This window comes from Eubalaena glacialis, chromosome 6 (genome assembly GCF_028564815.1).
Source record: "Eubalaena glacialis isolate mEubGla1 chromosome 6, mEubGla1.1.hap2.+ XY, whole genome shotgun sequence".
NCBI classification, from domain to species: domain Eukaryota; kingdom Metazoa; phylum Chordata; class Mammalia; order Artiodactyla; family Balaenidae; genus Eubalaena; species Eubalaena glacialis.
In genome coordinates, this window is record NC_083721.1 from 116,942,468 (window position 1) to 116,969,551 (window position 27,084).

Consider the following 27,084-nt stretch of genomic DNA (forward strand, 5'->3'; position numbering starts at 1 on the left):
GAAAAACACACTGAGAGATTCTGCACGTCTTGAAAATATAAGATTAACTGAATAAAAAGGTAATTTGTCTCCCCGATAACTACATTTATATTTATACATAAATCATTTACCACACTTTTGTGCCACAAAACATACTTAAGAACTGAAATCTCATTATGTGAGCATCAAAGGACAATGCACATCTAGAATCTCTGACTCATTCATTCACAGGAACTTTTGCAGACATACATGCAAATGCATGTCTCATGGAGCTCACATTCAGAAAGAGATGTAAAATAAAACAAAGAAAAAACCTACCATGTAGTGTGATTAGACGGTGAAAATAAAGTATTCTCAGATTTGAAATGTAAAGCCTCAGGAGCAAATTAAAAGTTGAACTAAATACTGTTTATTTAAATTTTGAGTTTTTCTCCCTCTACACTTAGACTTTCACATCTCCAGTGACTACAATAACCTGAATTATTTCAAATCAAAGAATTAACAATTTGCACTCTTAACTATGGTTCTGCCTTGTTTTGTGATTGAGAAGTATGGGTATAAATGATAAGGCTATTACCTACATAGAGATAGATACTACTAAATAATAATGGAAGAGATAGTAAAATATAAGTTCAAATGACGAACAGAAATCTCTAGCAAGCAATTTATATGAATCATGTACATTAACTCCATGTATTTTTTCTTTCTTTTTTTTTTTTTTGGTTTTAGACGTGGCTAAATGAATGCATTTTCACTGTAATAAATTTAAACCATACAGAAGGGTTTTACTGAGAATTCTCCATCCTTCCATTGCCAAATCAGACCCCCTCTAAACCCAAAGGTAACCACTATTATTAGTATGGTGTGTCTAGTCCTTTTTTCCATGCATTTCTCATACACATACACACATCTACAGATACAACACACATACACAGTTCACCATTTTTACCAAAGTGATGGAAACATACTAAGCATATTATTCTGAGGCTAGCTTTCTACAATATATGTTAATGACCTTTCTTTATGAATAGAAATAGATCAACATAAATACTTTTTAACAACTGTGTACTACTTTACTATATGTCCATTTCTTTACTAGTGGTCACCTAAATTAATGCCAGTTTTTCATTACTTTAAGCAACGCTGCAATTATAAATACAAAACTATGCTTCCATTTGAGTGGTATTAATAACATAAACACTTAGAACATAAAGTATATGCATATATTCACTTTGAACTAGAACAGCAAACTTCTTCCAAGAAAACATTTATCAATACCTGCTTCTACCAACAATTAATAACGTGCTTTTCTATATTTATTAAATCTATGCTAGACCTAAAAAAGATACTATCCTTAAATCTAGATTGTAAATTTCTATTGTAGGAACAGGTTAAAGGTATATGTCTTTCTTCCCATAAATAGAACTTAAAGCCTTGCATTTCTGTTTTGCAAAATATTTTCAACTGTTAGCACTTACATGGCAGTTAATCAATGGAAACATTTGTAAAATCAGTTGTTCAACTCCTGTTATTTCAAAATAAACGATCTAGTTGCTAAAACAATTACAATATTTATATTTTGTAATTATTTGCCAAACAACAGGGGGCTGCAAGTCTGAATAAATGTTTCAGTTGACAGAGTATCAAAATGGACAATATATAGGTTACTATTCTTTTCTTATTAATAAAAACAAAATGTGTAGTTAACAGAGTCTGCGGGGCATGTTATATTAGGAAAATCTCTGACAGCGCAATGTCATATGATGAAGGGAATGCTTTTTTTACACATCATTTCTACAAATGTCAGAAAATATCCTGCTTCCCCCCTCCTTTTTTAGACACTAATTGACTAAAGGAAATGGTTTCTGACAAGTGCTATAAATAATGCAATGCGTTATCAAACTAGCTAAGGCACAATAGAACTCTGGTGAACTCATGTAGGCCCAAACACATTTCCCTGTGTGGTTATTTCTCCTGAGGCCGGGGCTCCTCTTGCCCTGGAGTGGAGCATTCTCCTGAAGTGGCATGCACTTCCAGTCTAAAGGACCGAGATAGGTATACACTTTTGTATGATCTTGCCAATGGACATACCTCTCGTTAGAAAATAAAAAACTCTCCTCTCACTCTGCCCTCCTCAAACTCTTTCTCGCTTATTAAATAACAGTTCACAGAATAAAGAAGAACCTCAAACTGGATTTTCAAAAGACTTAAGATGGCTGGTTGGCAAAGTGTGGGCATTTCTAATGCTTTTATTCTCTTTTTGACAATGTGCTTTTACCACGTTGTCAGAGTATAAATAAAGTCACACTTCTCAGGAGATAAGAGCAAGATTCTATTCCTAGGATTTTGTACTTTCCAAAAGAGCATACATACTGAACACACTAGGAACAAACTAACATGGCAACTTGAGGTTTGGTTCCCTTGCTAAACAGAAAAAAGAACATCCCTTTCTTAAGTATTTTAATTGCCCATAAGGTTCTGTGCATTCTGGAAAAGCTGTAGCCCATGAGGAAATCTGAAAAGTGGACTACACCCTCCTAATGAGACAGTGATTAAATCTCTCTGTTTTTCCACCAGCATCATATGCACTTCAAAAGCAATGACCTGCTTTCCACGGCAAATCACAGCGCATATGATGTTGATGGAAGTATGTGCAGTTTACCGTGTGTCAATTATATTTTAACAGAGCCTTTAAAAAAAAGGCTAAGAACAGACATTTGTCTCAACAAATAAATGTAGCAAAGAACAGAAAAAAAAAAAACATATTCCTGGGACCTACCCTAGACCTACCGAGGATAAAGACCAGTAATCTACATTTTAAGCAAACTCCCCAGGCTATCCTTAATCTCATTAAATTTTGGCAATCATAATCAACTAAAGCTAAAATACTTCTTCCACAAGAGATTGTTTACTGCACTTCTACCCAATAATTTCCCAAAAGATGGCTTATTTGAGATTTGGCATTGTTGCTTTTGTTGTGGTCATCCATTTACAATGCTTGGTGTCAGTTTATCTCTTGTAAAAATGAAGTACAGTGTGTGTGTGTGAAAAAAATAAAATAAAATAAAAAGTCAAAAAAAATGGTTAAGATGAGATTTGGTGACATGCTTTTTGATTATATTCTAGTAACTACTTTAGAAAATAGACATACCTGCAAAATATATGCGAAGTTCTGTTATACTCGTTTTTTAAAATATTTTAAATCAGGCACCATACATGCCCCTCCACATCATTCTTATTTATAATAAGAATAATTTATGTAGTAAAATTATTTTGCAAAAAGATGAAAAAACAATTAAGCACCTATTCAATCACTACAATAAGATAAAATAAATTGTTAATAGTATAGATAAGATATGAAGTAAGGATTAATGTATGTATGGGAGTGTAGATATGCATGTATGTGTGTTTGTGTCTGTATGTGTATCCAAAGAATAAGGAAAAACTTTGCATAGGAATTAGTCAAATCATGTTCTTCATACATAACTAAAACCTAGCTTCTTATTTAAATTCAAGTAAAACCTTTGTATTAAATTTAATAGGGGGAAAAAAGACTTAAATAATGCTTTAATCTTCTTCCAGGAAGAACCACTTTATTTTGGATAAAACTACAAACTATGCATCTTCATTAAAAACCCATGAGGAGATTAACTTTTTGGGAAGTTGGCTTGTGCTACATTTCTTTTTGATTTATATATAAAACCTGCAAGGTGTTCATCTTGTTCTTTAATAAAAAGTTTCTACTGGAGGAGCCACTTAGAAAAATTTACTTTTCCCCCAGAACTCATACATTCTATGATTATGCAACAATAGCAAAAAATATTTGATATATTGGTATACAATTTACTTTCATCTGAATTTTGCCATTTGTTCCTCAGGACTCTAAGAGATGGTTATATTATCTTGCCCATTTGTGAACAAATAAATTAAGGCTTGCACGGGTAAGTGACTGGCTCACCAAAGTCTCCTAAGCTAATTAAATGGAAGAATCAGGACCCAAAATCAGGTCTTTTGATTCCAAATTTAAAATTTCATTCGCAACACATGCTAGTAATTTAACACCAAACTTTGCAGAAATGACCTTAAATACAATAGAAGCCATAAAACAGAGAGATTGGGGGTAGAGTGGAGTATGGTGCAGCAGCCACGACTACACCCCTTGTGGTTTGCTCTGAGAGGTAAGTGAAAGAGAAAGCCCTGTGTATAGATCCTGAAGGAGATAAGATGGCCTCTTCACAGAGTTGAAAAATGGATGTTCTTGTCCTTGTATGTCCATGGGGTATATACTGGACACTAATAATGTACACTTAGAAATGTGAGAATTATACACTACACATCTATTAGTTTCTTCTTAGGATTGTTAATTAGTTTTAATCTAGTAATTCATACATTACAGGGTTCTAAATACTCAGTAACGGATTTAAAGATTAATTGTAGAGGAAGAGGTGTTTGAGCATGATTTTATTTTTATTTGTCTGCTTTCTGAGCAAGAAGAGCCTACATTTTCTTCAGAGCTTTCGAGGAGCTTAGATTTCTATCAGCAGAAACCTTCTACATAAGGAAAAAGGAAGGCTGCTCTAAAAGCATACAACTGAATATGTGCTAAGCAAGTATGCTTACAGTAAGACTGATCTATATCAACCACTAAAACAGTGTTTGAAAAGCAGTGAAGGAGATGGAATAACTGTCTGAAACACTTCTAAGCCACGTAGAGGCAGATAGATTTTTTGACGGCTGTTAAAACCGTAGAAAAGTATGCTAGAGAGAAAGCACAGAGGGTTTGAAACAGTACAACTGATATTTTTCTTTTATGTGTAACAAACCTGTTCTCTAATATAAGTTACCTTATGGCACCAAAAACAAAAAAAATGGTAAATGTTAAGTTGCTTTCTAATAAGAAAACCCAAAGTCAAAACAATAAAAAAAATTACAATCTCAGTTCCACTGCCTCAAAATTATCTCCTTTGACAAAAACTGCAAGTGCTACTCCTCTAATTGTGCACTTTACTTTTTTTAGTTCTCTTTCTTTCTTCTCTATTATCCTAGGGGAAGAAAAATGTTTTCTTTAAAGAAATCCAAATACATCCAACACACAACAATAAACTTATTAAATGAATAAATATATTCATTAAAGATAAACAATACATAGATAACATAGTACACATGCATTGATTATATTAGCAGTTTATTGATGATATGTACATAGCCTAGACATAGGGGGAATACATGGATCCAGCTTTGAAGAATTTACTGCTTAATCAGGGGACATAAAATATACAAATAACTGCACATAAGAGAGAAGGTGGGAAGTACACAGCAGAGATAACAATAAAGCTTGGTGACTAAAAGAGAGAGGTCAGGGGTGGTTTCCTGATGGATAAGACATCTAAAATAGGCCTGGAAGGATGGGTTTCATTTGGTTGGAGACAAAAAGGAATGGTACTCCAGACTGTAGGAATACAGAGAACAAAGGCAAGGATAGGGGAAAGCACAAAACATGAACACCGGGGGAATTGGTCTGTGTGGATCACCCATGTGCAGTGGGGCTGGCAGGAGATAATCTGGGGCTGGAAGCAAATCAGTAAGGGCCTTGAAGGCCAGACTGAAGATTCCAGCCTTCACTTCTTAATTAATTGGAATTCATCCATTCCAAGATTTCACTCAAGGACAGAGTCAGAATATTTAACTAAATACCCTAAGGGCTAAGAATAAGACTGTATATGGGATACAAAGAAATCTTAATAAATAAACTTGGGATTTTTCTACTTCCTAAAGCTTTTGCTTTGGTTTCCAGAAAGCTGAGAGAGAAATTTAGTTCTCAATTTCATCTCAAGTACTTGTTCCATCTCTTTTCCTTCTAACTGATTTGTTATGCCTCTTTTTCACAGTCCTGTTTTATATGTGAACTTACTGTTGCAAGCCAACCAACATCCTTTTTTGATGGAGCATACATCACACATAAATAAAATTATATTAACATTTGTCCTGGTACCAGGTAAGGTTGTAGATGCAACACTTAAAGTTTCAGAAGAGAAAAGACATATTAGAATCCAACCATCAAGTAAAGATTGTTCCTCTATAAATATTTCAATGAAAGATGGCCACATCGAATTAGGATACCCAGTTAGTATAGTGGACAATTATTCTAAAACCTACAACTGTTGGGTTCAGCAACCTATCTTCTTGCCTAGCTGTCCAGTTTGACCTTCCCTGTGAATTAGTGTTTCTACTATGATGCCAAAATGACCTTCTGAAACTTACAAGGCTTCCAAGGCCGCATATATTTTCAGCTGTATCAGCCCTGGCTGTCACAGCATTCTGCATGATATTGAGTGGCAAAACTGGAGCATCCTGTACTAGCCTAACCTTTTAAACTTTACAATATTGTGCGGCCACTCAAAATTGAGTTTTCTCTTTCTGCATTACTTTGTAATGCTACTTCTCTTGCTTATTTGTAAAGCAGTAATTCTAAGCATAAAATGGTACTTTCCTTACACGAAAATAGAATACTTTACTTATACACAGTAAACCTAATATTGATAGAGGCTTTAAAATAAATATTTACTGACATCTACAAATAATACTTTTTTAATTACTGAAAAGAGTATTTAAATTCTGTGGCAATGGGAACTATAATAATATGTCATTATTTCTGCAATGGCCAATCTGAAATTTGAGAGATGTCTAAATTTTATAATTGCACTTTTATAATTGCATCTCTTTATGTTAACCATTATGTATTCAATGCCTAGCACAGTGCCTAGAATATAAAAGAACCCAAATTAATATTTAAGTGAATGTTGCAGAATCTACATGTTTAATTACACTTCATTTATCATAGAACTATTGCACTGAAACATAGGTGCTAATTTTCTTACCAAAAAATTAGTACATTAGCATAGAATATTTATCTTTAAAAAAATATGCCTGAGAATTCTTGGTACACAAAGGGAAAATATTTTTCAAATACATTAATGTCAGGTCATTTACAAACAGAAAACTGTTACTGTGTGAATAGGGTAAAGTTTAACAACAGTAGAAAAAAAAAGCAATAGAAATCAATTCATTAAGACACAGTTAAGATTCTTAATAATGATATATATCAACTGTTTGATCTCAAGCCTAATAACTATTAGAGAGTAATAATAAATTTAGATTTACACATGTACGTCAGAATATCTTTTGTTTTGTCACTGACATACTACATTTTCACAAGTCCTACTTGTAATCAGTGCAAAGAACCACAAAATGATATTAAATATAATATTTCAGAGCAAACTTATACACTAACCTTATTGGTGAATGCATCCCTTAGTTTCATATATTTATTTTGTTCCTTTTTCAGCTGTAACTTATGGACTACTTCATAGTCCTTTATGGAATACACATGTACATATGGATATAACATACATATATGTGCACATCACACACACACAGACATGCTCTAATTACTCTGCTAGGACTTGGGGGAAAGTGAGAAAAGTTCATCAGAAATCTCCAAGTGTATGTCAATTCTCAATGACATGTTTGATTATTTTAATGTTGGCAACAGATTTCTATTTTTTAATGATGAGAGAAATGAACTGAATTACCCTAATGCCTTCAATAATGCAGTTGAATAAATTATAAGAGCATTTGCAACACTCTTTTATGGCTCAAGACACTTCTTAAAATGTGCCACTTAAAGCCATCCAATGAAGCAATTGGCAGAATGCTACGTCATTCAGAAGTGACACCAGAAACTTCACAGGTGGTAATGATTTTGAGTCTAAAAGTAGATTTTGCTGATCTTGGCGAGCGCTGGGGCAGAGGGTATTAGGTGTGAGTAGAACTAATACTGAGCAAACCACACAGGCAGATTAGGCCATTTGATACTGCCCTCCTTTCCAAGCCAGGGAAACGTCAAAGTCCACTCCCTCGTCTCTGCTGTTTTATGACCACAGTGCTTCAAAACCCACCTTTCACATCCTGCCTCCTTTATTAAGTCGTTCCAGAACCAACCTGGACTGAGCCTCAAGTCTACATTGCTGGGTTTGTTGACTTAAGTCGTGCCATCCTGATGGAAACAAACAGGCAGACAAACAAACAGCAAAACTGGGCTGAGAGCTCAGCACTCACAGTAACTTGCTACATGACCCTTGAGCAAATCACCTGACCTTAACCTTGCTGAGCCTCCATTTTCTCACCTGTGAACCAGAGACAGGGCCAGCAATGCATAAATCTCACAGCGCTGTGTAAGAACTAAGTATGGTCACATAAGTAAAAGAATAAGTGCCTACCAAGTAAGAAGCTATTTTTATAATTATTATGATTGCTGATGGTCTGGTCTTTTGTAGTTCTTGTTTTGTTTTCATTATTTCACAATGAATGGATCTTTTCCTTTGGGTCATAAACTTCAGAAAAGCAGGACTTATATCTCTAATTTCTCTTGAAAATTTCAGCCAAAAATCTTATCATGAAGCTTTTTATGCAGTGGGCTTTAAATAAATGTTTATGATTGCAAATGAAGAATGGCAAGCCATAAAATAAAAATTCTGAGTTTTCCAACCTAGAATGCAGAATAAATCCTGGAAACAAGGAACAAACACTTCACAGCTGAATGGGGTCTTACAGAATATGCACAGTTGCACTTTCACCATTTGAAAGTTTGGAAGCTAGCCTACAAAATACAGCTTTATTTCCTGCAAACAAAGAAAAGCTGGAGGAAAAAGAGCTTCGTGAGCATATCTAAAACCTTTTGTCACTAAAGTTAAATACAGCACACCTCTCTTTTATGGATTTTTCTTTTCTGTTAACACAAAAGTTGCAGCCTCTGAAACCTGACTGTCAATACTGAGTGTTTTCATCTCCTAATCAGGGAGTTAGTATGAAGAAGCTTCAGGTGAATTATGTCCCCATCTTTCTACAGAAGTGCCAACATCTGAAACAAATTAATCTCTTCTGTCTGGTCTAGAATCACCCTACATTTGGGTCATGCTTATTTATCAAATACTTAAACAGAAAGATAAATAGCTTAAGTACTGAATCATGTAATTTTAACAAATTATGATTTGATTTTTGTCTTTTCTCCAATATACAAAGTATATAAAGAGTTAAGGTGTCTACTGGTTGGTTTTAGGCAAATTCCACACTCTGCCCACAAGCAGCCTATTCTTGGCTCTTCCGTGCCCACTTTGTTTTGCCCGTACATTACTTGTGAATATTTCCATCACTACACTGGAAACTACCCTGAGAACAGGGCATATCTTACTCACTTCTTTATCCTCTGATAGGTGGATAAAGCATGAGAGGTGGCACATGGACAAGTACACTCAATAAATATTTCCTAATAAGAGAGCTTTCTTTTGAGGCCAAAAGCAATGGCATACAATTCTTCCATCTTCCTTCTCTAAACAATATATAATTTTATTTGGTATATGTTCAAAATAGCTCTATGAAGAGAGGAATTTTTTTAGCAAGTGACAAGCTCCAAGAGAACCAGTCTTCAATTAATACTTTATCTTTTTTAAGTCATTAGGCTATGCCACATAGTGACAGAGAGTACAGACTGGTGTGTGAAGATGATGCAACATGAAAGCATAAAATGACCATATGAAGATGATAAATAAATTTAGCATGTGCTCTGGAACTATGCCTATCATTTCTTGGTGAAAATTTTATGGCATCATGTTATTGGTGTGAAAGTACATTATCTTCGCAAAGCTTCTTCTGATTGGATACCAGATGGCCCAAATGCAATGTTATAATGGGTCACACTACTGCATGCCCTTACCATATCTGCTAAAGACAGGAGGCTTATAAACCTAAGAAGCAAAGATTACAAACAGGTGTGAAACTCTATGCCATTTGTAATCCAATGTCAAAGCAAAAGAATGAAATGTACTTGCCAGCCTTTTAAATTAAATTTATACCTTCTTGAGCCCTGTCAATTCTATGCGTGAAGTTTTAAAACTACTGTATCGTAACTATACCACATTCATTCTCAGCAGAATCATAAAGGGGAAAGAGAATGCTGGTTTTGAAGTGAGAAAAGACCTGGCCTCAATTCATTTCGGCTGCTCACCAGGCTGCGTGAATTCAGGCAAGTAGGTTAACCTCTCTGAGTTTCAGCTTCCTCATCTCTATCAAGAGGATGGTGGTTCCTGCCACACAAGCCTGTTCCCTAATTGTGTAGCACTATGGTTCTTTTCTGGAAAGGATGTCTCACGTAGAGAAGGTGCTCAAATATGGCAGCTAGCCTCATTCTGTTCATACTGTTCGTACCGTTTCCCTCGATTTTCTGAAAAGATTGCCTAACCTTCAGCCTATGTCAGGCCCGCCTCCTCCACAGAGCATGCCCTAACCATTCGGCTCCACAAAGACTTCCTTCTTTGAATTTCCTCCTTTGGTACTCAACTGCATGGTGCCAATACTGATTGTACTGTTAACTTTTCATGTCTTTCTCCCCAACTCAATTACACGTCAAAGAAGAATAGAAACTATGTAATTCTCCTCTGAAACCTCTTCTCCTGACCTACTACAATCCCTTACTTCTGATAGGTGCTCAAACTATGTTTGTCAATTATTTAGCAGAGCACAAAGAATGAATTGATTTCCCTATATTGCCTGTTGTTAACATAGGAAAATAACTTTCTAAGTGAAAAGACCTCAGCACATAATAAACTTTAATCCATTACTGAGAAACAGACACAGTAATCGCTTCCTATATTAACTGCTCCCAAAACAATATTTACTTTTAAAATCCAGTCCTCAAACTATATTTCTCTGAGAGGGTCATCTCCCACGGACAATTTTCAGTGAATGTGGTCCCCCAGAAAGCATTACGCAGAATTCCATTTGAAGTACACTTTTTTCAATAGTCTCAATTATTGTTCTGGATATTTCAAATTAATTTTTGGAAAGGTCCTGCAATACCTCAGAGAGACTCTACACCTGGGTTAAAGATTTGCTTGTATTCCCTGTTGTTCACTTTTGCGATGCTCATCAAATCTCTCAAAGTCTTCTGGATAAGGTATTTAAGACCAATTGCCTTATATGAAGGCCATTAAGTTGACAATGCAGCTTTCCCTGGAATTTTCAAATAATAAAAATTCAAATAATGGCTCAAAATAATTTGGAGTAAATTTGTCTAGTTAAGATTGGCCCAGTGAATAGAGAAAGCAAAGAAGAATTTCTAATTTTAATACTATTTAATCTTAGTTACTTTAGGATGAAATTTTCTAAGCATTATCTATAATTCAACAAAAACAGATTTTTACCGTATCTTTGTAGCACAAGGCCAAAACCAGATAAGGCAAAAAAAAAAAAGTCTAATAATAGAAAAAGACATGTTCTGAGTGTGGTTTTCACGTAATACTAAAAGGCATATAAACAAAAGGCAAAATGAAACAGTTAACGTTATTTTCTCTAGCTCTACATAAACATGTTACATTTAAAGACATAAACAGCGCAATTTTAAAATTATTTTCTGTGGATATAGACCATCTAAATAAAGTGGTAAATATTTATAAATAGAATCTTTTTCTTGAAAACTGTCTTGATTTCATAAGAACTTCTCTATGTGTATTAAATACATTGTTCTGACATGCTCTGCTTAAACTCTCTTAAGCCATTTACTTGTAAAAAGCATGTAAGTACCTTATGTAAAAAGGCCCACGAGTACTCCTGCAAAGCTTTCTATTCTATTTGAAATATAACTATCCTCACAACTCCAGGTAACTGTTAACTCAATGCAACTGCTTATTTATTCCCATAGGTAAATCATTCTGTTTATAAGAACATCTGATTATTAAGGATCTTTATTTCCAGGAAAAAGAATATCACAGTTACACTGATACCTTCCCTAAAATAGCAAGGTCTGAGAAGTATAAATGTCAGCTACATTGAGCACATTGCAAACTTGTTTTATCATGTATCTATCTGCCACCTGGTTTATCACTGAGGATCATTTACACCAGTGTTCTGCATGAACTTTTAACAGGGGACCAGAACTGCCTAGCCGTCAATGAGACATTTCTTAGCAAACAACAACATACCCCTAAAGATGAAATTACGCTTACTTTAGAAATACCAATTTGGAATAAAGAATTTAACAACCCTGTCTTTTAAAAGAGCTTGACACAGAAATGAACTGTTTTAAGAATTTAACAGGTATCTTCCACTTACCCAAGTTATAGTTCCTGATAAAATATAATTTTAAGTGTTTTTCTCTGATATTTTAAAATACAGTTCTTTATACTAAAAGAGCTCACAAGGAGCAATGTGATGAACAGGGATAACATTAACAAAGTTTTAAAAATTTTGGATGAAAAGTTTTTAAAATTCTTACCATATTTTTAAAATCATTTTTAATACCTCCCATCACCTTTAACATCCACATCTAACAGCTGCTACAGCCTGTGGACCCAAAGCCTGTCACTTTTTCCCTAGCACACATGTCCCTTTCATTCTCCTGTCATTTTAGTCCCTCATCTCTATCCTACAATCTCCACTTCATCCTATGTGTGTCCTATTCTTCCTCTAAAAACTGTCACTAAAACACAACTCCTGTACAGTTACTTGCCAAAGCAAATGTCTCCTAATGTTCCCATCGTGAATCAAACTTACTACCTGGTCCTCAGTGCCATCCAAAGTGGAGCCCCTATCTCCCTTTCCCACCTGATTCCTCGTTTCTTCTACCCTGTTAACTGCCCCTCCCTAGGCCTTTTCTCTCTCTCCTCTTACTTTCTACCCATTCTTCTAGCGTCTCCTCAAATGCTGTAGAAAGTTTTACTCTTCTGGATTATTCCAAATGTTTACAGTTTCAATCTCCTATCAGTACCCAACACAAGTATTTTTTAAATTTTGTTTTTATTCTTTGACATACAAGCATGGGCTCTAGAACTGGACTACCTTGGTTCCACTCCTTGTTGTGCCACTTCCTAGTTAAGAAACCATGGGCAATTAACTTTGTGCCTCAGTTTCCCCATCTTTGAAACCGAGATATTAACAGCACCCATCTCATAGGGCTGTTCTGAGGAATGTGTGAATTAATTCATAAACTTCACCCTGGCACAAAGAAAGTAGTTCAAGATGTTAGTAATCATTGTTAAAGTTATTATCCTCATCACCATTCTTTGTATATGACTGCAAGCAAGACAAAAAATTGGTTAAAAACATGGACGTTGGAATAAAGAAGAAAAAAAGATCTCGCAACTCTGCAAACTACAAAAAGTGTTTTCTAGTCATGTTAGTCATCTTTAAGATAAAAGTCATAAGGGATATTTTACAGCTGTCGGAAAGATTAAATGAGATATTTTGTAAAAAAGTGTATAGCAAGTGGCACTTCTATTATTAATATGTTTATAATTTCGCAGATGTAAGAATTAAACAATGGAAAGAGTAAATGGTTTTTCCCAGTCCACATACCTAGTCACATCTGGTTTGGTGAAATAAAATCTATACATTGTGAGACTTTTGTGCCCCACCCCCCAAAGTCTATTACTCCTTTCAAGATATAGACAAAATGCAATAAATATATAAAGATACGATAATTTTTAAATGATAATAATAACATCAGTATCACCTCTTATATTTACAAAGTGTTCCACTTTTCAAAACATGTTACCCCCAAATGAGGTCTGTTTTTGTTGTTTTACCTGCACTGCAACAAAGATTGTACTTTCAAAACAAATTTAGATATACTGTTTATAGAAACTGATGTATCATTTCATAGCATGGCTTTTTGAAACTAAAATTTAATAAACAGAAATATCAATGAGGGAATCTTTGTGGAGAATACTGAGTTGCAAACTCAATGGCGCAGAGCTTTTTTTTCCAACTTTCCCTCCCCCAGCTGGCCATTTGCCCTCCTATTATATCTGTGGCCTGTGGCCTAACTTGACTATCACCATCCCACCCCAGACTATCTTTCTACTAGGGTAAGAGCTAGCCATCCACCTAGAGTGCTGAAAGGTCATTGTAAAGGTAATTCTTTTCTGTAATCAGATAAGACAGAAACAAATAAAATGTTAACCTATCATTATTACTATCATCAACAATGCTGATAAACAGATTGTTGAATACTCGATTATATTAAATTTTTTGGATACAGTAAGCTGTGTATGGTCTGTAAGTTTTAATACTAAGTCAAGTTCAAAAAGTATCTTTAATGATGTACTAAATATGAATATGAACTGCTTAATGCCTTATTTGGCATTCTTGTTATTTAACCTGCTTTTGACGTGTTTTGACTATTAAACTGTAAAGTCTTTCACTGTTTAGATTTCCTCACACTCCCACTGCATATACTATTGTTACCATACATTTTTCGAATTTTCTGAAGGAGTCTATTCAGTCATAATCATTGTAGACAAATGTCAGTATGCAGGGATTTGGAGTACAGTAAGTATACACAATGTTACCACATCTTTCACAACCATGTACTTAAAATATTCATGAATTATTTTTAAAAACCCACAAAATTGTATTCACAATTGTGACACTTCTACCAGTGCCTGAAATCATCAACTATATCTTGTTTTTATTTCTTCACTTTTCTTCTATTCAACGTCACATTAAATTGTATACTCTGGCTGTCTCCGATTAAAATCTCCCTGCTAATATACAGTTCTCTCATTGCTGTTCATTATATATTATACATTTCCTTTCCCAAAATGAAATCACTGGGTTTTTGGTATATTTTAGTATTACTTCCACTGCTTAACTTTAGTATATAGATTTTTTAGCAAACAACCTTGTAATTATCAGCTTACTTTTAACCTAGCTTTCTCTTGAACAAATCTTCTACATCCTGAGCTTCCCTGGTGGCGCAGTGGTTAAGAGTCTGCCTGCTAATGCAGGGGACACGGGTTCGAGCCCTGGTCTGGGAGGATCCCACATGCCGCGGAGCAACTAGGCCCGTGAGCCACAACTACTGAGCCTGTGCGTCTGGAGCCTGTGCTCCGCAACAAGAGAAGCCGCGATAGTGAGAGGCCCGCGCACCGCGATGAAGAGTGGCCCCCGCTCGCCACAACTAGAGAAAGCCCTCGCGCAGAAACGAAGACCCAGCACAGCCAAAAATAAATAAATAAACAAATGTGGGGTTAAAAAAAAAAAAATTTTTTTTCTACATCCACTGTTCACCCCAGTTACCCACTTTGGTTTCTGATACATTTGTAACTATTTGGTGGCTTCAAAAACTGATATTTTATGGTATTCAACAGTAATACTAATGACAAAGCTATCAATATTTTAGTATAGGACGTTTGGAAATCTATATATTTCTACCAGCAAAATGAACTAAATAATTGAACTAGAACATGTATGAAAATTATGTCTGGATGTAAAATGTATACATATGAAAAATATGGAAATATCACTAAATAGATATAATTAATGCTGCTTTAACAGAATAATATTTTTATAATGTTAAAAAATAAAGAATACCTTTTGTTTTCCACTATTAATGCATTAGAACTGTTTGTTCCCTTTATTACGTGTATTGGTCAGAGCTACATTAAGATGTACCTTTCCTTATCTCAACTTCCATACCATGTTACCTAGCCTCTGCTTATGAAACATCACTTTCCACTTTACAGTTATTTTCAAAACTCTTACTTCCCCTACCAGACTGCCACCTCTTTGAGGACAAGGTATATCTTAAGTTTGGTAGATCTCACTGAACCTAGCTTGCTATTTTTGCCAAAATACGTATTTTCCTATGAATCAACTTTACAAAATAAAATAATATCTCAAATCAGCATGCAATGTTTATTTCACATGATTAAACATGTTCCCATGATCCTAGAATCTTGTTAGCTCTTTAAAACAAATTTATTCTTAATTAAGAGCTCCCCAACTATTTTAAAAGTGGAAATATAGCGACAATCCAGTCTCAAGATAAATTTTTTTAAGAATCCTTTGGAGGAAGAAATATTGTCATTTTGTGAATTTGGCTAAAGAGGGACTGGAATGGAGTTGACACGTGCATGGACATTAGCCTTTGGATTATGTAGTATTTATCACAATTCTTTTTTTTTTAACATCTTTATTGGAGTATAATTGCTTTACTATGGTGTTATCACAATTCTTTTTTATAATATTATGTTATTTAATATCCAGGTGATTTGAATAAATTGGCATTGCCTTGGGAAAAGTTTTATCTTCATATATACATTCACACACAAATTGTATCCACACTTGATGGGACTATGTACCTTATTAGCTATTATTCACCTCTTTGGGTATATGAAAGATACACCTCTCGATTTCTTAAAACAATGTCCAAAGAGATGACAGTTTTTCCTTTGGAGCATATACACTACTTGAAGCATGATACTTATTTCAGAAATACCTTCACCTTTTTAAAATAATTGATCTCGGTGGAAAAGTAATTTTCCACTCTATCCAATATGCCTACATTTCATCTTGAGATTAATATATCCTGAACTCTTTTTGACAAAGGATCACCACAGAATCCTAGAGCAAGATCTCAAAAATAGTGGGAAAAGTAACAAATACAGAATGCCTAAAACTCTAACATAAATTCTTCAAAGGTTTTTCATTTTTATGGACGTCACAGGCAGAAGGGATAAGATGCCTCTCAGAAAATATGAATAATTATCTGAAAGAGATCTAATGAAATCATTAAAAGACTAACAATAATATGTAGAAAACTATAACCTCGTATTTGCTAAGTGTTTTTCCAAGGATATAGCTGTAATGCTTATATAAATATATATTTTTATAATACGAAAACACTACTACATAAACCCCGAGTTCCCTACCTCACCTCTAAAAGTACAAACTATGTCTAGAGACTTTTAGTGCCCTATGTCAATAGCTCTTCTTGAATCCTCTGCTTTGCGATCAATAATTCTCCAACCATTAGTGAATTTGCTCCATGACTCATCAGAAATGATCTACAAAGTTAATGGGGATCATTGCCTCCCGCAGGCTCCACACATGCATTGACACTAATGGCAGTTATGCCTCCTGTAGTGGGGGACAGATTCAAGATGGCACCAAGCCGGGAGGCAACTCTTCTCAGATTCTCCATAAAACCTGCTCTCTTCCCCTCCACCAAAGAACTCACGGCATCCAACCTGTCTTATATCTTTGGCATCCTTCAAGGAAATAAAAGTAAGCATATGTTATATGGATAGAAAGGAACCACGTTTTTTTTCAGTTTAACACTTACTGTGCATGGCAAAATGTACTTCAGTTTTGAAAATATCTGAAAGGAATGTTTCCAGGACCTAGGCCATTGTGCTTTACCAGTCAGATGCTTTCTCAAAATGTGTTCAAATTATAAAGACAATGTCTCCGTGTATAGGAATTCCTCAAAGCCCAGAACATTACTACAGAAACGTATTCTTACCTTTCCTAACATTTCAAAACAATGCCCTCTTCCCTACAGGTGAAAAATCTTTCACTCTTGTGAATTCATTAATCTTCGATTAACATACAGTCAGGAGTTTGTTTGGATTTATTTGGGGTTTTATTCTCTAAGGGTGGAAAGTCACAGCAAAGGAAAATATATATGAAGCATTTGAAGATAATTTCTATTTACTGAAAACTCTATTTTAAAATAAATTTTAGTGACTCGTTTGTGTTTGGACAAATGATAACTATAGTGTCTCTAAAATGTTCCTAAGTAGCAATCATACTCTATTCTGGCCTTTGAGAGGTGTTAAGACTCATCCCTAATTATAAGCCTTTCCTCTGTTATTACTACCTCACCATTAAATCTCTAAACTAAATAGTAGTTTTGAGGATACAAAAATAGACGTTAGGTGGTGTGTTTTCTCAAATTTTGGTTACAATGGATAAGAAAGATGAGGTATTCCTATGTATAATAAACTTCTTTAGCTTGTAAAAATAAAAGTCCATTTTATTGTGTTTTGACGAGCAAACTCTTTAGGCTTTCTACCAGAATAGTGCTTTCTTGCTTTACTCTAGAACAGCCCTGTCCAATAGAAATACAATGCAAGCCACACTGGCTATTTTAAGTTTTCTAGTAGCAGTATTTTTTAAAAAGTGAAAAGAAACACGTGAAATTAATCTAACAATATATTCTACTGAAACCAATATATCCAAAATATTATCACTGCCACATATAATCAATATAAAAAATATTATCAGATGTCTTATATTCTTTCTTTTGTACAAAGTGTTCAAAATCCAGTGTGCATTTTACACTTGGAGCAAACCTCAATCCAGAAAACCACGTTTCAAGTGCTCAACAGTCACATGTGGCCAATGGCTACTGTACTGGACAGCACGTTCTAGATTCCAAAAATATGAAGCTTTTTGGCCTAAAAGGCCACACACTTTAAAATCTCCCTATGTAACATCCTCTGTGATTGGTATTGCCATTAGGATTTTATATTGAACCAAATATTTAAGTGACTATATTTCACTTCCTTCGTCTGCTCCCCTGACCTTCATACCTACTGCCCACCCTGATGCCTCCGAGTGTAAGAAACCCCAATCACCTATTCTTTTCACCTTCTTCTAAGCAAGATCTGAGATATTCTCTAATCTCTGCATCTTCTATCACCAAGCAGAAAGCCAGAAGGTGCAGCAAGGCTATTCTCTCTGTTTCCATAAATAGATATATCAAATACAGGCCTAATGTATGGCGACAATGATAAATGCAAGGGCAATATTTTTGCTTACAGTAAAGACAGGAAATTTTATATAAAAAAGTAATACACCCTTCCTCAATCAGAAATACGATTTTACTCCCTCCCTCCCCCGCCAGGAGAAACCTTGGGATATTCTGTTCTTGTTCTGGAACAGAACCCAGTGTTTCATTTCATAGGAATTCTGTGCCCAGAGGAAGAACAGAATGTTGGAATCAAAATTTAATGAATTCAACTTGGAGTCTAAGTTTGCCCCAAATGTGGAAATGTAAACACAAGCAATAATATCTCAAACCATAAAACACTTTGGATTCTCTGTTGGCATGGCTGCATAGAGTATCACACACGATGTGTGTCTGCACACAAATTTGTTCTTAGTTACATGAGGAAAAAAAAATTAAACTAGGCACGTGAGGTTTTCTGAGTCTCTTAGTAATAATACAACCTGATTATTACGTCTTTAGTGACACTGTAATTAAAGACGAATGGATAAACAGGTTTTCTGGTGCTGACCGAACTTGTTCCTTAAAACACAAAAGGCAACTTTTGCAAAGAAACCCCCCATTAAACAAATAAAACTAAAAGCTTTGTCTACCTTTTGAAAGAAGGCCTAACAACACACTAGTAATCCAAAAATAATTCACCCCCATGCAAATACACAACACTGATGAAAATCAGAAAGCTGGAGATTTCCTAAAACACAGTTTTGAGCTGTGTTTGTCACCAACTTTAAGAAAGCAAAGATACAAGTGATGACAATGTGCTTTCACAGGCTACAAAATAACTTTATTCAGAGTCTCCAGCTATAGCACCATATCTAAGACATTCTAAGTACTGAACTAAGTATTCCTGGGATAAATTTTACAGTCTTTGAACTTTCATTTTAACTTGTCTCAGTGATAACATTTTATCTCAACAGCAAGACAGGGAGAAACACCAACGCTCTCAGGAACCCACAGAGATAACATGGAGTGGATCACTTATGCTGGTATAGAATAGTTACGTACTAAATACCCTCTGGGTATAAACAGGCGCTGTGTTCAAACCCAGGAGGGGGGAACACCGTGTCCCACTGGTGTAGTATTTCAAAGCACATTGCAGAGGGCCTGCAAATCCAAAGGCATTAATTATGACTTCTCTCTCAGTGTATTAATTTGTTTGAGAAATTCCTCCGAGTACAGCAGAGTTTACCATCCATTTGCTATCGGCTTGTGCCTGGGCTGGTGGGTACGCACAGCAAAGGCAGTGCCAATAACCTTTCTGGCAGCTTCTTACTCAATCTTAATCCTAGGGAAGCGCACTCCACGGAAATACAGCACAGAATCCTAGGAGCCGCATATTCTCCCGGCCCAGGAGAGATTTAAGAACACAATTACTCTTCCAGCTCCACCACTCTAGTTGTAAAGTGCTGTGAGAGGGGCAAGCATAAGCTCCACCATATACCTGCTCGTGTTACAGGCTCTGGAATCAAAGTATTCTCACATGACACATTACTACCAATAACAGATTCCGGCTCCGTTTAAAAAAAGAAAAGGGGGTGGGGGGAGGCCGCGCTACATATTTGTCCTGCTTTTGTCTAAAAATCCAGAACCCAAGTCCTAACTACTTTTCATTCTTTTCAACCTTTCATGAAAGCAATTCAGTCAACTAACTGCGGCTCCACCCTGAGAGCGCCTATACTTACTTTTCTTACAGTTTTTGAGTGACGCACTACAAAACGATGGGGAAAAAAAAAAGAGCCCTCTCATGCAGGGCTTCTTCCGCCCTGTAAACTTGGCAAAAGGCAAACTGGACTGAAATACAGCACTCTCCATATAAGGAAGCCCAGCTAAACATGTCATGCGTAATTTATGGGTAGCAGGCAGAGAATTAACCTTTGCGTGCACATATTTGGCCCAGATGAAAACCGGGCTGGATGGCAGCCCCAGGGGCAGGGATGCGGGATCTCTTGGGAGAAACCGTGGCTCCCATCTGATGGACTCGCATCTCCCCCCGACAAAGGTCGTTAAGTTGTAAGTACACTTCCACGCACCTGTTTCTTTTATCCGCCACCACCACCACCCCCCTTCTTTCTTTCTCTTTCTTTCTCTTAGGCTGCCAAGTGGGAAGCTGGCAGTGCTGACGGTGTCCGCAGAGCCCAGGGAAGGGCTCCTCGCAGCTGGGCTGCAGCTGCAACCTCCCGCTTTCCCTCTAGCTCGAGATGGTGTGTGATAGGAAACCATCCAGCGTGCTGAGCCGGCCCAAGCCTCCTCTCACTTCCTCCTTCAGCCATGTACAGCCCCGAGAGAACACGAACAATGCAGAGCAGCAGACCAGCGCGAGCAAACTGTGAAAATGGAAACTTACCTCTCACATTTTTTTTTCAGAGGCAGCCCGACTGCCGAGCGAGTGCCCAAGGCATTGTGGGAGTCATGATTCCAAGAGGCCCGCGATTTAAAATTGAACTTGTCAGTTCCCGGTCACGGGAGCATTGTGAGCGCCACAACTCATTCAGCTGCAGTGAAAAGACTGTTGCATGTCGCTGTGCAGCCTCTTATCGCCGAGGTCTGGTTTCCGCTGCTGCTGCGCGGCCCCTCCCCCGCCGGCCCAGCCCCACCAGGAAGCCCTGGGCGGACTCGTCGAGCCGCGGAACGCACGCGGCGGCGAAAAAAACGCTCTTCAACTTTCCGCCGCCCCTCGGCTCTGCTCCCCCCCGCCACCTCGTCGCCCCTCAACCAAACAAAGTCCGCTGGGGGTGGTCGTTGCCACCCGCCGACCGGCGCGGAGAGCAAAAGGAAACCCGAGCTGGAGCTGGCGAGGTGCATCCCCGCCGCCTCCCGGTGGTATCTTCCATCTTATACGTTCAGCATTATAACCTCCGAGCTATAGTGGAGACAGGACGCACCCCTACTACTTTCTGCTCCTTCCGACTGGCTGAGCCGACAAATCGGTTCGTTGTTGAAAGAGGCCCGTGGATGGGACTTGGTAAGGCAGCCGGCAAGGTTAGACTGAAGGTGAGTCTCAAAATCAGGATAAAACAGTAGGAGCTGGTGGGGCTGCCGCGTTAAAATGCACCACACAGTTTTTGAACCTGGATGGCCCACAGGCGGGAAAGACATCCGCACGACTGCCAGTGTGTATCTTTCTCAAGTAACAGGGTGTCCACGGTTTTGGAATTCCTTAGTAAAACTTACTGTCACACAAGCACGAACACTCACATACCAGCTTCCCATCTACTTTGTAAATAATATTTGGAATGGAAAATCCCCTTCCTTCCCAACTCTGCATTATATGATTTATAGAAAGAAGAGCCCCCTCTTTCAACATAAAATATTCATTTTCTGAAATACTGTAATAGTCCGAGGCAAATAAGTCATATCATTGCTGGAACAAAGGAAACCACAGCCCCAAATCATAATTCACTGGGTGTCGTAAGATGTAACTTGCCTTCACTTTGAATAGAAAGAATCCTGGACTGTCGTTATGTGATCAAGTTTTAGAGATGGGTGGAGGGCAGAATTTCCTTTGGATTTAGGGAATAACTTGTTCAATGATGATTCTAATTAAAAACATTTTTTTCCATGTTTTGGACACAGTTTAGGACCAAATGCTAGCTACTGTGCGATGTACTTCCTACAAGTTTGTTAGGTTGTGTTAGAGAGGGTGGGGACAGCTTAAGGAGGAGAAGGAAAAACATCATGAAAGGTGCTAAAGTACAAAAATACTTCTAGAGGCATTAATAACAGACTTGCGTTCTCGACCCTTGGCTAGATCCACAAAACACTGAGTTAATATTGTGCACTGCTCCCTTCCAGAACAAATAAATTAATTAGATGGTGCCACTTCTCAGTGTTAATCATTGAAAAGTACCCAAGCGCACACACAGTGGAAGCAAATTTAAAAGGAAACTGACACTTTCTCAGAGAACAGGCATGGGCATTCTCTATATGCCAATTGGTAGCTACCCCAAGCTATGAGGACTTCTTTTCTTCTAATTCAGCATTCATTTCAACAACTACATCAAGTGCCTGCTATGCCAGAGATTTCGAGAATGGATAACACAGAGTTCCTACCCTCAAGGATAATACCTCTACTAGGGAAGAGACTACTGAAGAGAAAAATAACCAATTAATTCCGCCTGAAGGATAAATGCTAAAATGATGAAGGCAAGCCCAAGATGGGCCTGAGTAGAGTCAGGAAAGCTTCCTGGAGGAGTGACTTTAACAGGTGCCTTGAAAGGTGTGTAGAAATTAGCAAGATAAAGGGAATTGAGTCCAGGTCCATTGGAGAAAAGAGCCTGGCAAATACAGTGGACCTGCCAGTCTTTCTGTTAGAAGTGCAAGCCGGATACTTACAGGAGAGTGGCAGCAAATGAGCTAAAAGTAGGTCTGAGTTAATCCAAGGAGTCTCAACTTTACTCTGAAAACTGTGATGATCTAGATGAGTTTACACAGCAAGGAGATGATAGGTGAAATTTGGACTTGAATTTCAGAAAGATCCTGTAGCAACAGCTTGGAGGGTGAATGGGAGTGTAGGGTGGAGGCCGATGGAAGAAGGGTGAATGGGTGTGGACAGACTGGAAAAATGACTCATGCAGGGAATGAGGAAGGGAGGAGACTCCCAAGTCCCTGGCTTAGCCTACTGGATTGTTTGCTACTTGCTTTTTAATTTCGCCGGTTTGCCTCCATTCTCCTTGACAATAGACCTTGACTTCTGAGCTGGGCCACCTATGCCTGTGCCAGCAGGTGGGTGCCCTCACTGGCTTCCATGTGCCTCTCCTCAGAATGTCCAGTGAACCGCTGAGGGCTAATCCTGGTTGTAGGAACTTATTTTCAATTGTTCTCAGACCCTTGCAGACTTCCAGGTTAGAGCTTTGGTGTTCTTCTTTCATGTGGGTTAGAAAATTCGCTGTTGGGAGCAACATGGTGAAAAACAAGACTTTGAACCTGTGTGGTGCGAGAGTGGAAATTATTTTTCCACTTCAGCACTGGAGGAGGGGAGATGTTCTGGGAACAAAAGAAAAATTGAAGCTGAGACAAATTTTCTGCTCCACTGAACAGAATACAAAGAAATACAAGAAAGACCCTTGAATGTTAGAAACAGTAGAGTAAACATCCTAGTAAATGACAAAGAAGAGAGGAAAAAATGTTATTTCACATAAGAAAACTCATACAAAACAATGGTCAACCTAGGACTCCAAAGTGAGTCAAAATAAATTATGATATAAAACTTCATTGCCACTGGTTTAGCTTAATTTATTATCACTGATAATACTATAACATGAATAATGACATTTAACATTTTGAAGCACTGCAGCAAACACCAGATCATATGTTAAAAATATTAAATCATGTTGCCAGCTTTCAACTACCAGTGGCATTCTAACCACATTTCAAATTGTGGAAATTATTAAAATCATTATAGTAATAAAAAGTAAATGGTTCCCATTTAGAATACCAATCATACACCCTCAGTGCTAGGATAGCATTATGGTTTCTCTTACTTCTATGAAGTGTAGTTTTAGTTCATAGGCTCATGAGTAAGTATATCTATAAGTATAAAAAGAATGTCATTTGTGGGTGGAGAGGAAAATTATAGAAAACAGTTTCAGATGAAATAAAACTACATTTTCAGGTAAAGGAAAGAATATTCACTGCAGTTTCCTGAAATATTTCAGACCATTCAAGTCTTAATTATACCAATGAATCCCAATAGAAATACAGTTAAGGAATATGGTTTTCAGAGATAACATCAGCTACCTGGTTTACCAATAATACAGATAAAGGAAATGGTAGCATTTATCTTTTTCATTCAAATTAGAGTCTTTACGGCACTGGGTAAGCGTGTGTGTGTGTGAACTGTATCTTTCTTGTCCTACACACCACATTTATAGCTCAGTAAGCTCTCCTGCTGTGCAAATATTTGCCTTTTCTGCCCCTCCCCCAACAAATCATCTAAATGAAAATATCCCAAGGTATGCTTCTTAAAACTCGAAATATGAAAAGGTCTTGAATCACAGATCTAGGAATACTGTTTTTTATTATACCAGAGTAAAAAGAATCCATTGCAAGATAGTGTCAAAACTGGGACCCAAATTCAGGCCCCATGATTTTTGACCCATGTTTAAATATAAATGGTTAAGAGAAGAAGCTGCTGGAAGGCAATGAAGAACTGGAAACACTTTCGTATGGTGAATCTATTTTAAGTAGATGCATTAAATGTATCTCCATTCAGTTTCACAGCAGGGAAGGGGGTGGAAGCATTCTTCTGTAGCCTGGATTCAAACTTGTTCAGATATCTGAACAAATATACTTGATAGAATTGTATGAATTTAGTTTACCTAAATTTAGTTTAGGACCTTTATATATTTCACATATCAAGTAAGTTTTTAAAATTATGCCTAGTATTTAAATAATATATATTCTATTGTGTGTATATATAGTATGTTAGGTAATAGAACATATTGCATATATAATATATATACCACTTAATGTACAAAACACATAAATGTAAAAATATATAAAACCAATATATTTGTCTTAAAATGTTTATAAAGATTAAAACTGAGTTAAAATATTAATTTTATCATGCATTTTTCAATTAAGCTATTTTACCTAAAAGTTGAATCTAAATCTTCATTATAATCATTTTAGCGTCTAGAAATAGGGAAATAGAAAGCAAATACGTTTCAGAATTAAAGGTTTAGAACCACAGAATTTTAGTAGAGCATGGAACATTAGAGCCCATCTGGCCCTGTTCCCTTGTTAGGCCAGAAAATATTGTATAAGTAAATTGGAACCATGACAGAGAAGAACTAGCATCAATGTCTTCTGATTCAGGCCATTTATTTTCATCATTTTTCTTAAAGACACTGGGGCAACAAGAAGCTCTAATATAGGCATAAGTGCTCCCCAAGTTTAATGTGAAGAAGAGCCACATTAGATTTCTAGGAGTATAATTCTTTCCTCCTCTATTTCTTCCTTGTTTTTTTCTTTTTTTCTCCTTTCTATTTTCCCATCCTTCCTTCTTTCCTTACAGAAAACACTTTCACACAATGCCTCTGTTTCACAAATGTTCATGGAGTATCCACTGTGTTAAGTCCTGTTCTAGGCAGTATGGTTACAGAAATGAACAACACATCCCAATCACTTCCTTCAAGGAGTTTACAGTCTCTTAGAGGGAGACAGGCACTAAACAAGTAAAGAATAAATATGTAGAAAAAGATAGACATCTGAGGCAATTTCAGATGGAGGTAAGTACTATGAAGTAAAAGAAAGCAGGTTGAGGGGAAAAGGAGGGGAGGTTGTGTGTTAAACAGGATGGTTGGTCAAGGATTGAGATGGTCAGAAGTAGGCAGAGTCCTCAAAGAAGTGAGAAATATCTGGGGAAAAATCATTCAAAGCAGTGGGAACTTCAGGTCTAGAACCTTGAATCCTGAGCTCATGCTAGGGCTGGAAATCTCATGACTGATAAAAACTAATGGGGTACCTAACCTCAAGGAGCTTACAGTCCAGTGAGAGAATCAATGAATCTTAATAAAATTAATCGCACTCAAAATGCAAAGCTCCAATCATGATAATTTTGCTCAGTGGGAACCATTGACATGTTTGGTTATATTGGAGTTGGGGGGGCCAGTATAATTGGCACAGGATCCAGATTTGCTTTTCACAGAGATAACTAGATTATACTTGACTGCTGTGTGCAGGAGCCTGATAGTCTAATCGCAGAACAGAACGCAGGCAATACACTGCCGCTGAGAATGAGAGCAAACCAGAAGAGTGGGCTCTGGCCAGGACGGCAAAGGCAGCAAATGGCTGAAGACCTGAGAGAAGAGAGTGATTTAGTTGCCTATAGCAGTGAGATACAGTAAACATTAGAATCTTCCATCTCAGAGCTGAAGAGAATCCATAAGATGACCAGCTCCAGGCCTTGAGAGAAGTGAAATGTGTGTGCGTGTGTGTATGTGTGTGCGTGAGAAAGAGAGATTTATTTCTTCCCTCAACACAGGACAGAAAACTCAAAATTACTGAAGACAGAACATTTTCATAAAATTCAGCAGTGATTCCAGTTCCCAGAAATAGACACTGATAATATTACATTTTACTTTTTTCCAGGTTTTCCTCAACACATTTTTTTACACAATTGTTATTGTACTACATGTGCAATTTTGTGCTGTTTTTTCCCCCCACTTCACCTCATAATATAACTTTATAAAGCAAATAATATCTCCATGTCATTCATATTCATTATAATCCTCATTTGTCACATAAGGTAACAGAGACTGGAGAATTGACCCCTGACCAAAACCTCACAGTTAATAAGGGGTCAAGCCTCCTGCCCCACAGTGCAGCATTTCTGAGCCTACGTCCCAGATCCTGAAGTCATGTGTCTAATGTGTAATACATTTCTAGACACTCTATCTAGTATATACACACTGTCTTCTAATACAGACTGTCATTAAGGAAAAGAAAATGTACAATAATGGTCTTTTAATAAGTAA

At 36.8% G+C, this 27,084-nt stretch overlaps 1 protein-coding gene and 1 pseudogene across 6 annotated transcripts in view; one reads left to right on the forward strand and one right to left on the reverse strand.

Moving 5' to 3' along the window:
* Positions 1-21,170, reverse strand: part of MBNL1 (muscleblind like splicing regulator 1) — a 173,008-nt gene extending 151,838 nt beyond the window's left edge. For 4 of the 6 annotated variants that reach the window (XM_061194558.1, XM_061194554.1, XM_061194552.1 and 1 more), the window contains exon 1: positions 20,952-21,170. The gene's annotated coding sequence lies outside the window, so the exon portion shown is untranslated. The remainder of the gene's footprint in view (positions 1-20,951) is intronic. The other 2 variants (XM_061194556.1, XM_061194555.1) reach the window with 1 other exon arrangement.
* LOC133093032 (uncharacterized) lies at positions 21,121-26,454 on the forward strand (annotated as a pseudogene).
* Positions 26,455-27,084: the final 630 nt, after the last annotated feature.